This window comes from Pongo pygmaeus, chromosome Y, assembly GCF_028885625.2.
Source record: "Pongo pygmaeus isolate AG05252 chromosome Y, NHGRI_mPonPyg2-v2.0_pri, whole genome shotgun sequence".
Lineage (NCBI taxonomy): Eukaryota > Metazoa > Chordata > Mammalia > Primates > Hominidae > Pongo > Pongo pygmaeus.
Genome location: NC_072397.2, coordinates 5,045,023 through 5,057,958, shown reverse-complemented (window position 1 = coordinate 5,057,958; position 12,936 = coordinate 5,045,023). Strand labels below are relative to the sequence as shown.

General features: G+C 55.3%; 1 pseudogene across 1 annotated transcript; it reads left to right on the top strand.

Moving 5' to 3' along the window:
* Positions 1-2,897: 2,897 nt before the first annotated feature.
* LOC129025637 (variable charge Y-linked pseudogene) lies at positions 2,898-3,707 on the top strand (annotated as a pseudogene). Its single transcript, NR_190194.1, has 2 exons — positions 2,898-3,147; positions 3,339-3,707. The product of NR_190194.1 is annotated as a variable charge Y-linked pseudogene (transcript).
* Positions 3,708-12,936: the final 9,229 nt, after the last annotated feature.

Sequence of the window (12,936 nt, the reverse complement as noted above, 5' to 3'; positions counted from 1 at the left end):
GGTGCTTAACTAGAATTCATGTGTAGTAAAAGAGTAGGAGTGTCTGCCTTCAAATACAACATCCTTAACACTCAGAAACTGAGAGGAGGAGCTGAAGGAGATCAAATGGCTTATCACATTATCATTCCTTATATTTCACCATGAAGTTGTTTGTAGCTGACAGTCTTTGTAAAGCCCTCCTCACACACTAAGAACTGAATACATAATGGATTTGCATTGGTTTGGGGTTTTATACTATGTTTTTGGTTGCATGTTATAGCCACCTATGTATTCTAATGTTTGGTACATTTTTTTCAGTGACTTCCAATCTTTCTTGAATATAACCTTTTTAATAAGGTAATCCAATACATATATGCACATATTTACTTATATTATGTGTAATATTTTTGAGGTTTTTATTCCATTTTATGTGTTAAAATTCTCATGGTACACTTAGATATTTTCACAGTCACAAATGGATCACAATCTGCAGTTTGAAAACATTCTAATGCAAACTTAGAACAACACAGACACTGAAATTCTAAACTTGTGTTTAAAAGACTTTACAAAAAATATGGCATCTAAAAATAATTAGTACTGTATTTGAAATAATATCCTTTTCTTTCTCCTCTTAACTGTCTTAGATACATTTTTTTAAACTTTATGGCTACAGAATATCTCACAGAAATAATTTCTACTCAAAAGCATGATTTTCTTTCTATTTACATTGTGTTTAATTACCTGACATAAGAGTGCTATGGCTAAAAAACCATTAGTTTAAGTATTTCGTCTTTATAAAGCCACTAAAATGGTGATAGTAACTTCATGATGAAATTTTTTAATCAACTGGTTATATAAACCAAAAAGTATTCTTATTTTTTAGCCACATTGTGGACATTCAGATAAAGAAAATGTACCTGTAAGTGTGCAAAAACTTTATATCTAATGTAGGTCACCATCATGTTGCAAAAATAAACATAAAATCATTTGGCTAAATTTGTCCTTGAACATTTAGTATCCCAGACTAATAGCATGAAAAAGTGCAGTTTATTTTATTTTTATTTGTTGTTGTTATTTTACATACAATAATATACAATATCTTGTATTTTTAATTGTGTTTGACAATGTCTTCACTGTCAGTGAAATATAATTAACTTACTGTGAAAAAAAGAATGCATATTGAGTTAGAATTTGCAGTCAACATTTTAAATATTTTAAATGTTTTAAAAATATATAAATTTGAAATATTTTAAACATTTTAAATGATTTAAAAATATTTAAATATAAAATTTAAAATATTGTAAACATTTTAAATGTTTACATTTAAAATTAATTTACATTTACATTTAAATTTAATTATTTAAATTTAAAATATTTTAAACCATTTTAAAGATATTTCTACAATTTATGTTCTATATTGATCTATCATATTTGCTTAGTTGCTACAATTCACTCATTGGCCTCCATATCATCTTAAAGAGTGCCATTAAATTATTGACGATAACTAGGAAGATTGAGAGGGTACCAATGTAGTTTTAATTTACATTTTAAAATATCAGTGATTTGCAAAATATTTCTATGGATTACAAGAATCAGAAAGAAGGTATTTAATCATTGCTTTCTGGTCTATTCCATAAATATTTATTGAGAATTTGCTTTGTGCCAGGCAGAATTTGTACTAGATACTTGATGTGTAGGTGTGAACACATAAAGCAGGTTCATGACTTCATGGAATATTTGTTGTACTGGGTGAGAAAGCAGTAATAAGTAAATGAGTCAATAAACAAGGTTAAAAATGGGGATTTCATTAAATTACAAAAATTAATGCAATAGAATAGTCTTTTGTGCTACAGACCAATGGGGAAGATAGCCTCACAAAAAGCAGAGCAGGATCAGTGTCACCCTGACTCTGAATGGTATCCTTGCATTAATTCAAAAAATGACTTCATTTCCTCAAGAGGCTTATTGCCATTTGCTGGGAAGTTACTGTATTTTTGCTATTGTAATGCACATCTTCAATGACTTTGATATGAATGACACCTCCTCAATCATAAGCAGCTACCTTTTTTCTTATTTAGCTTCTCCCAAACCATAGCCTGCCTTTTCATTGGGTTGATTGTTGGCTGTGCAGAAACTTTTAGTTTCCAGCCTGCCCACTTGCCCTATATATTTCAGCTGCCTAGACCCCCACAATGTGTGAATGTGTGAGCCAATTGCTTAGAATAAACTGTATCATATATATAATATTATTCATAAATAAATACTACGTGATAGTAAATATATATTTATGATATATAATATCACACACACATACACACACCCAATATCCTGTTTAGTTTCTCCTTCTCTGAGGAACCCAGCCTGATATAGATACCCAGCTGAGCCAGTGTGTTTGCTGATCTTGACCTCTGGAAGCCAGTGCTTTAAACCATGAAAATGAAAAATTGTGCGGCACTATGTGGATGCTGGGAAAAGTATGTGAGACGGAAAAGTTGTTTCATGGCATCCAAGAAGTGAATGATCCTCAAGGTGTAGCAGAGGAATTTGTAGGAGAGACGGATGATTGACGTCTTCGTATAGCCCTCCATCCATCCCAGTTAGCATGCAGGGATTTTAGGTAGGTCATACAGAAACTGGGTAGTGATGGTAGGGGTGGAGGAACAGAATGTACCACTGAATGGGGATTCCGGGGGAAACATGTGACGGAAATATCCTCCCTTGCCACGTGATCTCCCAAAATTGAGCATGGGGAGTTTAGGAGGGGTGCTATGTCAGTTTGGGAATATTTTTAGGGGTGCTAACCCAAATCTCCCTTTCTCCAACCAGAGCACCCTGCCTTCCTCATCAGATGTCACCCCCTCACGACTTCCTCCGCCATGTCCTGATGGTGCTTTGTGACGTGTAAGGCCTTCCTTCCCGCCCAGGGCTACCATTGGCTGGGTAGTGGAATGTTGACCAATCACAGCTCAGGGACGTGGTCGCCTCATTGTCCTGGGATCGCGGGAGGGGTATATATAGGAAGACCAGGCAGCCTGCCGTTGACTGTTGGGAGACTTTGAGCTGCGGAAGGTGAGTCCAAAGCCGGGAGCCTCGGGACCTCCCGCCGAGGCCAAGGAGACACGAAACAGGAAGTCCTCTCAGCCGAGCCCCAGTGGCCCGAAGAAGAAGGTGAGTGACCCACCAAGCTCCTCCTCGTCTTCCCCTCGCCTCCTTCCTCACAAGAATCCTCTCCTGTCCTCACCTGGCACAACCCCCCAACCCGGCCCACACCGCTTCTGAGGACACGTCCCTGTTCCCGGCCTCCTCCATCCTCGTCCCTAAACCAGAGCCCTTCTGTGATCTCCCTGTTGTCCTTCCAGACTACCGAGGTGGCCGAGAAGGGAAAAGCCGCTCGTAGAGGGAGACGCGGGAAGAAAAGGGCTGCGAAAAAGATGGCGGCTGTGACGGCACCTGAGGCGGGGAGCGGAGCAGCGGCACCCGGCCCCAGTGACCAGCCCAGCCAGGAGCTCCCTCAGCACGAGCTGCCACCGGAGGAGCCAGTGAGCGAGGGGTCCCAGCACGACCCACTGAGTCAGGAGACCGAGCTGGAAGAACTACCCAGTGTGTGGACGGCCGAGTACTCCCCTATATCCCCGAGCAGTGACTAAGTTCAGGCCCAGGTGCCAGACCTCAGAGATCTCACCAGCAGGGTGCTTCCCCTGCTGATGACAATAAAATGAATGTGTTGCAAACTGATCTGAGTGACTCCGTGTTCTCTGATTGTGGGGAGGGAGGGAGGGAGGGAGGAAGAGGTGGTGTGTGGGGAAGGAGGGAGGAAGGAAGAGGTGATGTGTGAAGAGAGAGGGAGGGAGGAAGAGGAGGTGTGTGGGGAGGGAGGGAGGAAGAGGAGGTGTGTGGGGAGGGAGGGAGGAAGAGGTGGTGTGTGGGGAGAGAGGGAGGAACAGGAGGTGTGTGGGGAGGGAGGGAAGAAGAGGTGGTATGTGGGGAGGAAGGGAGGAAGACATGGTGTGTAGGGAGGGAGGGAGGAAGGAAGAGGTGATGTGTGGGGAGAGAGGGAGGAAGAGGTGGTGTGTGCGGAGGGAGGGAGGAAGAGGTGGTGCGTGGGGAGGGAAGGAGTGAGGAAGAGGTGGTGTGTGTGGAGGGAGGGAGGGAGGAAGAGGTGGTGTGTGGGGAGGGAGGGAGGAAGAGGTGGTGTGTGGGAAGGGAGGGAGGGAGGAAGAGGTGGTGTGTGGAGAGGGAGGGAGGAAGAAGTGGTGTTTTGGGGATGGAGGGAGGGGGGAAGAGGTGGTGTGTGTGGAGGGAGGGAAGAAGAGGAGGTGTCTGGGGAGGGAAGGAGGAAGAGGAGGTGTGTGGGTGGGAGGTAGGGAGAAAGAGGTGGTGTGTGGGAAGGGACGGAGGGAGGAAGATGTGGTGTTTGGGGAGGGAGGGAGGAAGGCAGAGGTGGTGTGCCGGGAGGGAGGGAGGGAGGAAGAGGTGATGTGTGGGGAGGGAGGGAGGAAGTGGTGGTGGGTGAGGAGGGAGAGAGGGAGGAAGAGGTGGTGTGTGGGGTGACAGGGAGGGAGGAAGAGGTGGTGTGTGGGGAGGGAAGGAGGACGAGGAGGTGTGTGGGGAGGGAGGGAGGAAGAGGTGGTGTGTGTGGAGGCAGGGAGGAAGAGGCGGTGTGTGGGGAGGGAGGGAGGAAGAGGTTGTGTTTGGGGAGGGAGGGAGGGAGGAAGAGGTGGTGTCTACGGAGGGAGGGAGGGAGGAAGAGGTTGTGTGTGGGGAGGGAGGGAGGGAGGAAGAGGTGGTGTGTGGAGAGGGAGGGAGGGAGGAAGAGGTGGTGTTTGGGGAGGGAGGGAGGGAGGAAGAGGTGGTGTGTGGGGAGGGACAGAGGAAGAGGAGGTGTGTGGGGAGGAAGGGAGGGAGGAAGAGGTGATGTGTTCGGAGGGAGGGAGGAAGAGGAGGTTTGTGGTGAGGGAGGGAGGAAGAGGTGGTGTCTGTGGAGGGAGGGAGGGAGGAAGTGGTGGTGTGTGGGGAGGGAGGGAGGAAGAGGTGGTGTGGGGGGAGGGAGGGAGGAAGAGGTGGTGTGTGGGCAGGGAGGGAGAAAGAGGTGGTGTGTGGGGAGGAAGGAAGGGAGGAAGGGGTGGTGTTTGGGGAGGGAGGGAGGAAGAGGTTGTCTGTGGGGAGGGAGGGAGGAAGAGGTGCTGTGAGTGGGGGGAGGGAGGGAGGGAGGAAGAGGTGGTGAGTGGGAAGGGAGGGAGGAACAGGTGGTGTGTGGGGAGGGAGGGAGGGAGGGAGGGAGGGAGGAAGAAGTGGTGGGAGGGAAGGGAGGGAGGAAGAGGTGGCATATGTGGAGGGAGGGAGAGAGGGAGGAAGATGAGGTGTGTGGTGATCGAAAGAGGGAGGAAGAGGTGGTGTGTGGGGAGGCAGGGAGGAAGAGGTGGTGTGTGGGGAGGGAGGGAGGAATAGGTGGTGTGTGGGGAGGGAGGGAGGAAGAGGTGGTGTGTGGGGAGGGAGGGAGGAAGAGGTGGTGTGTGTGGAGGGAGGGAGGAAGGGAGGAAGAGGTGGTGTGTGGCAAGGGAGGGAGGAAGAGGTGGTGTGTGTGGAGAGAGGGAGAGAGGGAGGAAGACGAGGTGTGTGGCGATGGAGAGAGGGAGGAAGAGGTGGTGTGTGCGGAGGCAGGGAGGAAGAGGTGGTGTGTGTGGAGGGAGGGAGGAAGGGAGGAAGAGGTGGTGTGTGGCAAGGGAGGGAGGAAGAGGTGGTGTGTGTGGAGGGAGGGAGAGAGGGAGGAAGATGAGGTGTGTGGCGATGGAGAGAGGGAGGAAGAGGTGGTGTGTGGGGAGGCAGGGAGGAAGAGGTGGTGTGTGGGGAGGGAGGGAGGAATAGGTGGTGTGTGGGGAGGGAGGGATGAAGAAGTGGTGTGTGGGGAGGCAGGGAGGAAGAGGTGGTGTGTGTGGAGGGAGGGAGGGAGGAAGAGGTGGTGTGTGGGAAGGGAGGGAGGAAGAGGTGGTGTGTGTGGAGGGAGGGAGAGAGGGAGGAAGATGAGGTGTGTGGCGATGGAGAGAGGGAGGAAGAGGTGGTGTGCGGGGAGGCAGGGAGGAAGAGGTGGTGTGTGGGGAGGGAGGGAGGAAGAGGTGGTGTGTGTGGAGGGAGGGAGGAAGGGAGGAAGACGTGGTGTGTGGGAAGGGAGGGAGGAAGAGGTGATGTGTGTGGAGGGAGGGAGAGAGGGAGGAAGATGAGGTGTGTGGCGATGGAGAGAGGGAGGAAGTGGTGGTGTGTGGGGAGGCAGGGAGGAAGAGGTGGTGTGTGGGGAGGGAGGGAGAGAGGGAGGAAGGTGAGATGTGTGGCGATGGAGAGAGGGAGGAAGAGGTGTTGTGTGGGGAGGCAGGGAGGAAGAGGTGGTGTGTGGGGAGGGAGGGACGGAGGAAGAGGTGGTGTGTGGGTAGGCAGGGAGGGAGGGAGGAAGAGGTGGTGTGTGGGGAGGGAGGGAGGAACATGAGGTGTGTGGGGAGGGAGAGAGGGAGGAAGAAGTGGTGTGTGGGGATGGAGGGAGGAAGAGGTCATGTATGGGGAGGGAAGGAGGAAGAGGTGGTGTGTGGGGAGTGAGGGAGGGAGGAAGACGTTGTGTGTGGGGAGGTAGGGAGGAAGAGGTGGTGTGTGGGGAGGGAGAAAGAGGTGGTGTGTGGGGACGGAGGGAGGGGGGAAGAGGTTCTCTATGGGGACGGAGGCAGGGGGGAAGACTTGGTGTGTGGGGAGGGAGAGAGGGAGGAAGAGGTGTTGTGTTGGGAGGCAGGGAGGAAGAAGTGGTGTGTTGGGAGGGAGGGAGGGAGGAAGAAGTGGTGTGTGGGGAGGGAGGGAGAAAGATGAAGTGTGTTGGGAGGGAGGGAGGGATGAAGAGGTGGTGTGTAGGGAGGGAGGGAGGAAGATGAGGTGTGTGGGGAGGGAGGGAGGAAGAGGTGGTGTGTGGCGAGGGAGGGAGGAAGAGGTGGCGTGTGGGGAGGGAGGGAGGAAGAGGTGGTGTGTGGGAAGGGAGGGAGAAAGAGGTGGTGTGTGGGAAGGGAGGGAGGAAGTACTGGTGTGTGGGGAGAGAGGGAGGGAGGAAGAGGTGGTGTGTGGGGAGGGAGGAAGGGAGGAAGAGGTGGTGTGTGGGGTGAGAGGGAGGGCGGAAGAGGTGGTGTGTGGGTAGGCAGGGAGGGATGGAGGAAGAGGTGGTGTGTGTGGAGGGGGGAGGAAGATGAGGTGTGTCGGGAGGGAGAGAGGGAGGAACACGTGGTGTGTGGGGAAAGAGGGAGGAAGAGGTGGTGTGTGTGGAGATGGAGGGAGGGAGGAAGAGGTGGTGTGTGGGGAGGGAGAGAGGGAGGAGGAGGTGTTGTGTTGGGAGGGAGGGAGCAAGAGGTGGTGTGGGGAGGGAGGGAGGGAGGAAGAAGTGGTGTGTGGGGAGGGAGGGAGGGAGGAAGAAGTTGTGTGTGGGGAGGGAGGGAGGAAGAGGTAGTGTGTGGGAAGGGAAGGAGGGAGGAAGAGGTGGTGTATGGAGAGGGAGGGAGGAAGAAGTGGTGTTTTGGGGACGGAAGGTGGGGGGAAGAGGTGGTGTGTGAGGAGGCAGGGAAGAAGCGGATGTGTCTGGGGAGGGAAGGAGGAAGAGAAGGTGTGTGGGTGGGAGGAACGGAGGAAGAGGTGGTGTGTGGGAAGGGACGGAGGGAGGAAAATGTGGTGTTTGGTGAGGGAGGGAGGAAGGCAGAGGTGGTGTGTCGGGAGGGAGGGAGGGAGGAAGAGGTGATGTTTGGGGAGGGAGGGAGGGAGGAAGTGGTGTTGTGCAAGGAGGGAGAGAGGGAGGAAGTGGTCGTGTGTGGGGTGGGAGGGAGGAGGAAGAGGTGGTGTGTGTGGAGGCAGGGAGGAAGAGGTGGTGTGTGGGGAGGGAGGGAGGAAGAGGTTGTGTTTGGGGAGGGAGGGAGGGAGGAAGAGGTGGTGTGTATGGAGGGAGGGAGGGAGGAAGTGGTTGTGTGTGGGGAGGGAGGGAGGGAGGAAGAGTTGGTGTGTGGGGAGGGAGGGAGGGAGAAAGAGGTGGTGTGTGGGGAAAGACAGAGGAAGAGGAGGTGTGTGGGGAGGAAGGAAGAGGTGATGTGTGGGGAGGGAGGGAGGAAGAGGAGGATTGTGGGGAGGGAGGGAGGAAGGGGTGGTGTGTGTGGAGGGAGGGAGGGAGGAAGAGGTGGTGTTTGGGAGGGAGGGAGGAAGAGGTGGTGTGTGGGGAGGGAGGGAGGAAGAGGTGGTGTGTGGGGAGGAAGGGAGGAAGATGAGGTGTGTGTGTAGGCAGGAAGGGAGGACGATGAGGTGTGTGGGAAGGGAGAGAGGGAGGAAGAGGTGGTGTGTGGGGAGGGAGGGAAGAAGGGGAGGTTTGTGGGGAGGGAGGGAGGAAGAGGTGGTGTGTGTGTAGGGAGGGAGGGAGGAAGAGGTGGTTTGTGGGGAGGGAGGGAGGAAGAGGTTGTGTGTGGGGAGGGAGGGAGGAAGAGGTGGTGTGTGGGGAGGGAGGGAGGAAGAGGTTGTGTGTGGGGAAGGAGGAAGAGGTGTTGTGTGTGGAGGGAGGGAGGGAGGGAGGAAGAGGTGGTGTGTGGGAAGGGAGGGAGGAAGAGGTGGTGTGTGGGAAGGGAGGAAGGAAGAGGTGGTGTGTGTGGAGGGAGGGAGAGAGGGAGGAAGATGAGGTGTGTGGCGATGGAGAGAAGGAGGAAGATGAGGTGTGTGGGAAGGGAGAGAGGGAGGAAGAGGTGGTGTGCGGGGAGGGAGGGAGGAAAAGGAGGTTTGTGGGGAGGGAGGGAGGAATAGGTCGTGTGTGTGGAGGCAGGGAGGGAGGAAGATGTGGTGTGTGGGCAGGGAGGTAGGAAGAGTTGGTGTGTGGGGAGGGAGGGAGGAAGACGTGGTGTGTGAGGAGGGAGGGAGGAAGAGGTGTTGTGTGGGGAGGGAGGAAGGGAGGAAGGGGTGGTGTGTGTGGAGGGAAGGAGGAAGAGGTTGTGTGTGGTGAGGGAGGGAGGAAGAGGTGTTGTGTGTGGAGGGAGGGAGGGAGGAAGAGGTGGTGTGTGGGAAGGGAGGGAGGAAGAGGTGGTGTGTTGGGAGGGAGGGAGGAAGAGGTGGTGTGTGTGGAGGGAGGCAGAGAAGGAGGAAGATGACGTGTGTGGCGATGGAGAGAGGGAGGAAGATGAGGTGTGTGGGAAGGGAGAGAGGGAGGAAGAGGTTGTGTGTGGGGAGGGAGGGAGCAAGAGGATGTTTGTGGGGAGGGAGGGAGGAAGAGGTGGTGTGTGTGCAGGGAGGGAGGGAGGAAGAAGTGGTGTGTGGGGAGGGAGGGAGGAAGAGGTGGTGTGTGGGCAGGGAGGAAGGAAGAGGTGGTGTGTGGGGAGGGTGGGAGGAAGAGGTGGTGTGTGGGGAGGGAGGGAGGAAGAAGTGGTGTGTTGGGAGGGTGGGAGCAAGAAGTCGTGTGGGGAGGGAGGGAGGAAGATGTGGTGTGTGGGGAAGGAGGGAGGAAGAGGTAGTGTGTGTGAAGGGAGGGAGGGAGGAAGAGGTGGTGTGTGGGAAGGGAGGCAGGAAGAGGTGGTGCGTGGGGAGGGAGGGAGGGAGGAAGAGGCGGTGTGTGGGAAGGGAGGGAGGAAGAGGTGGTGTGTGTGGAGGGAGGGAGAGAGGGAGGAAGATGAGGTGTGTGGTGATGGAGAGAGGCAGGAAGAGGTGGTGTGTGGGGAGGCAGGGAGGAAGAGGTGGTGTGTGGGGAGGGAGGGAGGAATAGGTGGTGTGTGGGGAGGGAGGGAGGAAGAGGTGGTGTGTGTTGAGGGGGGGAGGGAGGGAGGAAGAGGTGGTGTGTGGGAAGGGAGGGAAGAAGAGGTGGTGTGTGGGGAGAGAGGGAGGGAGGAAGAGTTGGTGTATGGGAAGGGAGGGAGGAAGAGGTGGTGTGTGTGGATGGAGGGAGAGAGGGAGGAAGATGAGGTGTGTGGCGACGGACAGGAGAGGAAATTGAGGTGTGTGGGAAGGGAGAGATGGAGGAAGAGGTGGTGTGTGGGGAGGGAGGGAGGAAGAGGAGGTATGTGGGGATCGAGGGAGGAAGAGGTGGTGTGTGTGGAGGCAGGGAGGGAGGAAGAGGTGGTGTGTGGGGAGGGAGGTAGGAAGAGGTGATGTGTGGGGAAGGAGGGAGGAAGAGGTGGTGTGTGGGGAGGGAGGGAGGAAGACGTCGTGTGTGGGGAGGGAGGAAGGGAGGAAGGGGTGGTGTGTGGGGAGGGAGGGAGGAAGAGGTTGTGTGTGCTGAGGGAGGGAAGAAGAGGTGTTGTGTGTGGAGGGAGGGAGGGAGGAAGTGGTGTGTGGGAAGGGAGGGAGGAAGAGGTGGTGTGTGGGGAGGGAGGGAGGAAGAGGTGGTGTGTGGGGAGGGAGGGAGGAAGAGGTGGTGTGTGGGGAGGGAGGGAGGAAGAGTTGGTGTGTGGGGAGGGAGGAAGGGAGGAAGGGGTGTTGTCTGGGGAGGGAGGGAGGAAGAGGTTGTGTGTGGTGAGGGAGGGAGGAAGAGGTGTTGTGTGTGGAGGGAGGGAGGGAGGAAGAGGTGGTGTGTGGGAAGTGAGGGAGGAAGAGGTGGTGTGTGGGGAGGGAGGGAGGAAGAGGTGGTGTGTGTGGCGGGAGGCAGAGAGGGAGGAAGATGACGTGTGTGGCGATGGAGAGAGGGAGGAAGATGAGGTGTGTGGGAAGGGAGAGAGGGAGGAAGAGTTGGTGTGTGGGGAGGGAGGGGGGAAGAGGATGTTTGTGGGGAGGGTGGGAGGAAGAGGTGGTGTGTGTGGAGGGAGGGAGGGAGGAAGAAGTGGTGTGTGGGGAGGGAGGGAGGAAGAGGTGGTGTGTGGGCAGGGAGGAAGGAAGAGGTGGTGTGGGGGAGGGAGGGAGGAAGAGGTGGTGTGTGGGGAGGGAGGGAGGAAGAGGTGGTGTGTTGGGAGTGTGGGAGCAAGAAGTGGTGTGGGGAGGGAGGGAGGGAGGAAGAAGTGATATGTGGGGAAGGAGGGGGGGAGGAAGAAGTTGTGTGTCGGGAGGGAGGGAGGAAGAGGTAGTGTGTGGGAAGGGAGGGAGGGAGGAAGAGGTGGTGTGTGGGAAGGGAGGCAGGAAGAGGTCGTTTGTGGGGAGGGAGGGAGGGAGGCAGAGGTGGTGTGTGGGAAGGGAGGGAGGAAGAGGTGTTGTGTGTGGAGGGAGGGAGAGAGGGAGGAAGATGAGGTGTATGGCGATGGAGAGAGGGAGGAAGAAGTGGTGTGTGGGGAGGCAGGGAGGAAGAGGTGGTGTGTGGGGAAGGAGGGAGGAATAGGTGGTGTGTGGGGAGGGAGGGAGGAAGAGGTGGTGTGTGGGGAGGGAGGGAGGAAGAGGTGGTGTGTGTTGAGGGAGGGAGAGAGGGAGGAAGAGGTGGTGAGTGGGAAGGGAGGGAAGAAGAGGTGGTGTGTGGGGAGAGATGGAGGGAGGAAGAGGTGGTGTATGGGAAGGGAGGGAGGAAGAGGTGGTGTGTGTGGAGGGAGGGAGAGAGGGAGGAAGATGAGGTGTGTGGTGATGGAGAGAAGGAGGAAGATGAGGTGTGTGGGAATGGAGAGAGGGAGGAAGAGGCGGTGTGTAGGGAAGGAGGAAGGAAGAGGAGATTTGTGGGGAGGGAGGGGGGAAGAGGTGGTGTGTTTGGAGGTAGGGAGGGAGGAAGAGGTGGTGTGTGGGGAGGGAAGTAGGAAGAGGTGGCGTGTGGGGAGGGAGGGAGGAAGAGGTGGTGTGTGGGGAGGGAGGAAGAGGTAGTGTGTGGGGAGGGAGGAAGGGAGGAAGGGGTGGTGTGTGGGGAGGGAGGGAGGAAGAGGTTGTGTGTGGTGAGGGAGGGAGGAAGAGGTGTTGTGTGTGGAGGGAGGGAGGGAGGAAGAAGTGGTGTGTGGGAAGGGAGGGAGGAAGAGGTGGTGTGTGGGAGGGAGGGAGGAAGAGGTGGTGTGTGTGGAGGGAGGTAGAGAGGGAGGAAGATGACGTGTGTGGCGATGGAGAGAGGGAGGAAGTGGTGGTGTGTGGGGAGGCGGGGAGGAAGAGGTGGTGTGTGGGGAGGGAGGGACGAATAGGTGGTGTGTGGGGAGGGAGGGAGGAAGAGGTGGTGTGTGGGGAGGGAGGGAGGAAGAGGTGGTGTGTGTTGAGGGAGGGAGGGAGGGAGGAAGAGGTGGTGTGTGGGAAGGGAGGGAAGAAGAGCTGGTGTGTGTGGAGGGAGGGAGGGAGAGGTGGTGTGTGGGGAGGGAGGGAGAAAGAGGTGGTGTGTGGGGAGGGAGGGAGGAAGAGGTGGTGTGTGGGGAGAGATGGAGGGAGGAAGAGGTGGTGAATGGGATGGGAGGGAGGAAGAGGTGGTGTGTGTGGAGGGAGGGAGAGAGGGAGGAAGATGAGGTGTGTGGTGATGGAGAGAAGGAGGAAGATGAGGTGTGTGGGAATGGAGAGAGGGAGGAAGAGGCGGTGTGTAGGGAGGGAGGAAGGAAGAGGAGATTTGTGGGGAGGGAGGGGGGAAGAGGTGGTGTGTTTGGAGGCAGGGAGGGAGGAAGAGGTGGTGTGTGGGGAGGGAAGTAGGAAGAGGTGGCGTGTGGGGAGGGAGGGAGGAAGAGGTGGTGTGTGGGGAGGGAGGAAGAGGTAGTGTGTGGGGGGGAGGACCGGAGGAAGGGGTGGTGTGTGGGGAGGGAGGGAGGAAGAGGTTGTGTGTGGTGAGGGAGGGAGGAAGAGGTGTTGTGTGTGGAGGGAGGGAGGGAGGAAGAAGTGGTGTGTGGGAAGGGAGGGAGGAAGAGGTGGTCTGTGGGAGGGAGGGAGGAAGAGGTGGTGTGTGTGGAGGGAGGTAGAGAGGGAGGAAGATGACGTGTGTGGCGATGGAGAGAGGGAGGAAGTGGTGGTGTGTGGGGAGGCGGGGAGGAAGAGGTGGTGTGTGGGGAGGAAGGGACGAATAGGTGGTGTGTGGGGAGGGAGGGAGGAAGAGGTGGTGTGTGGGGA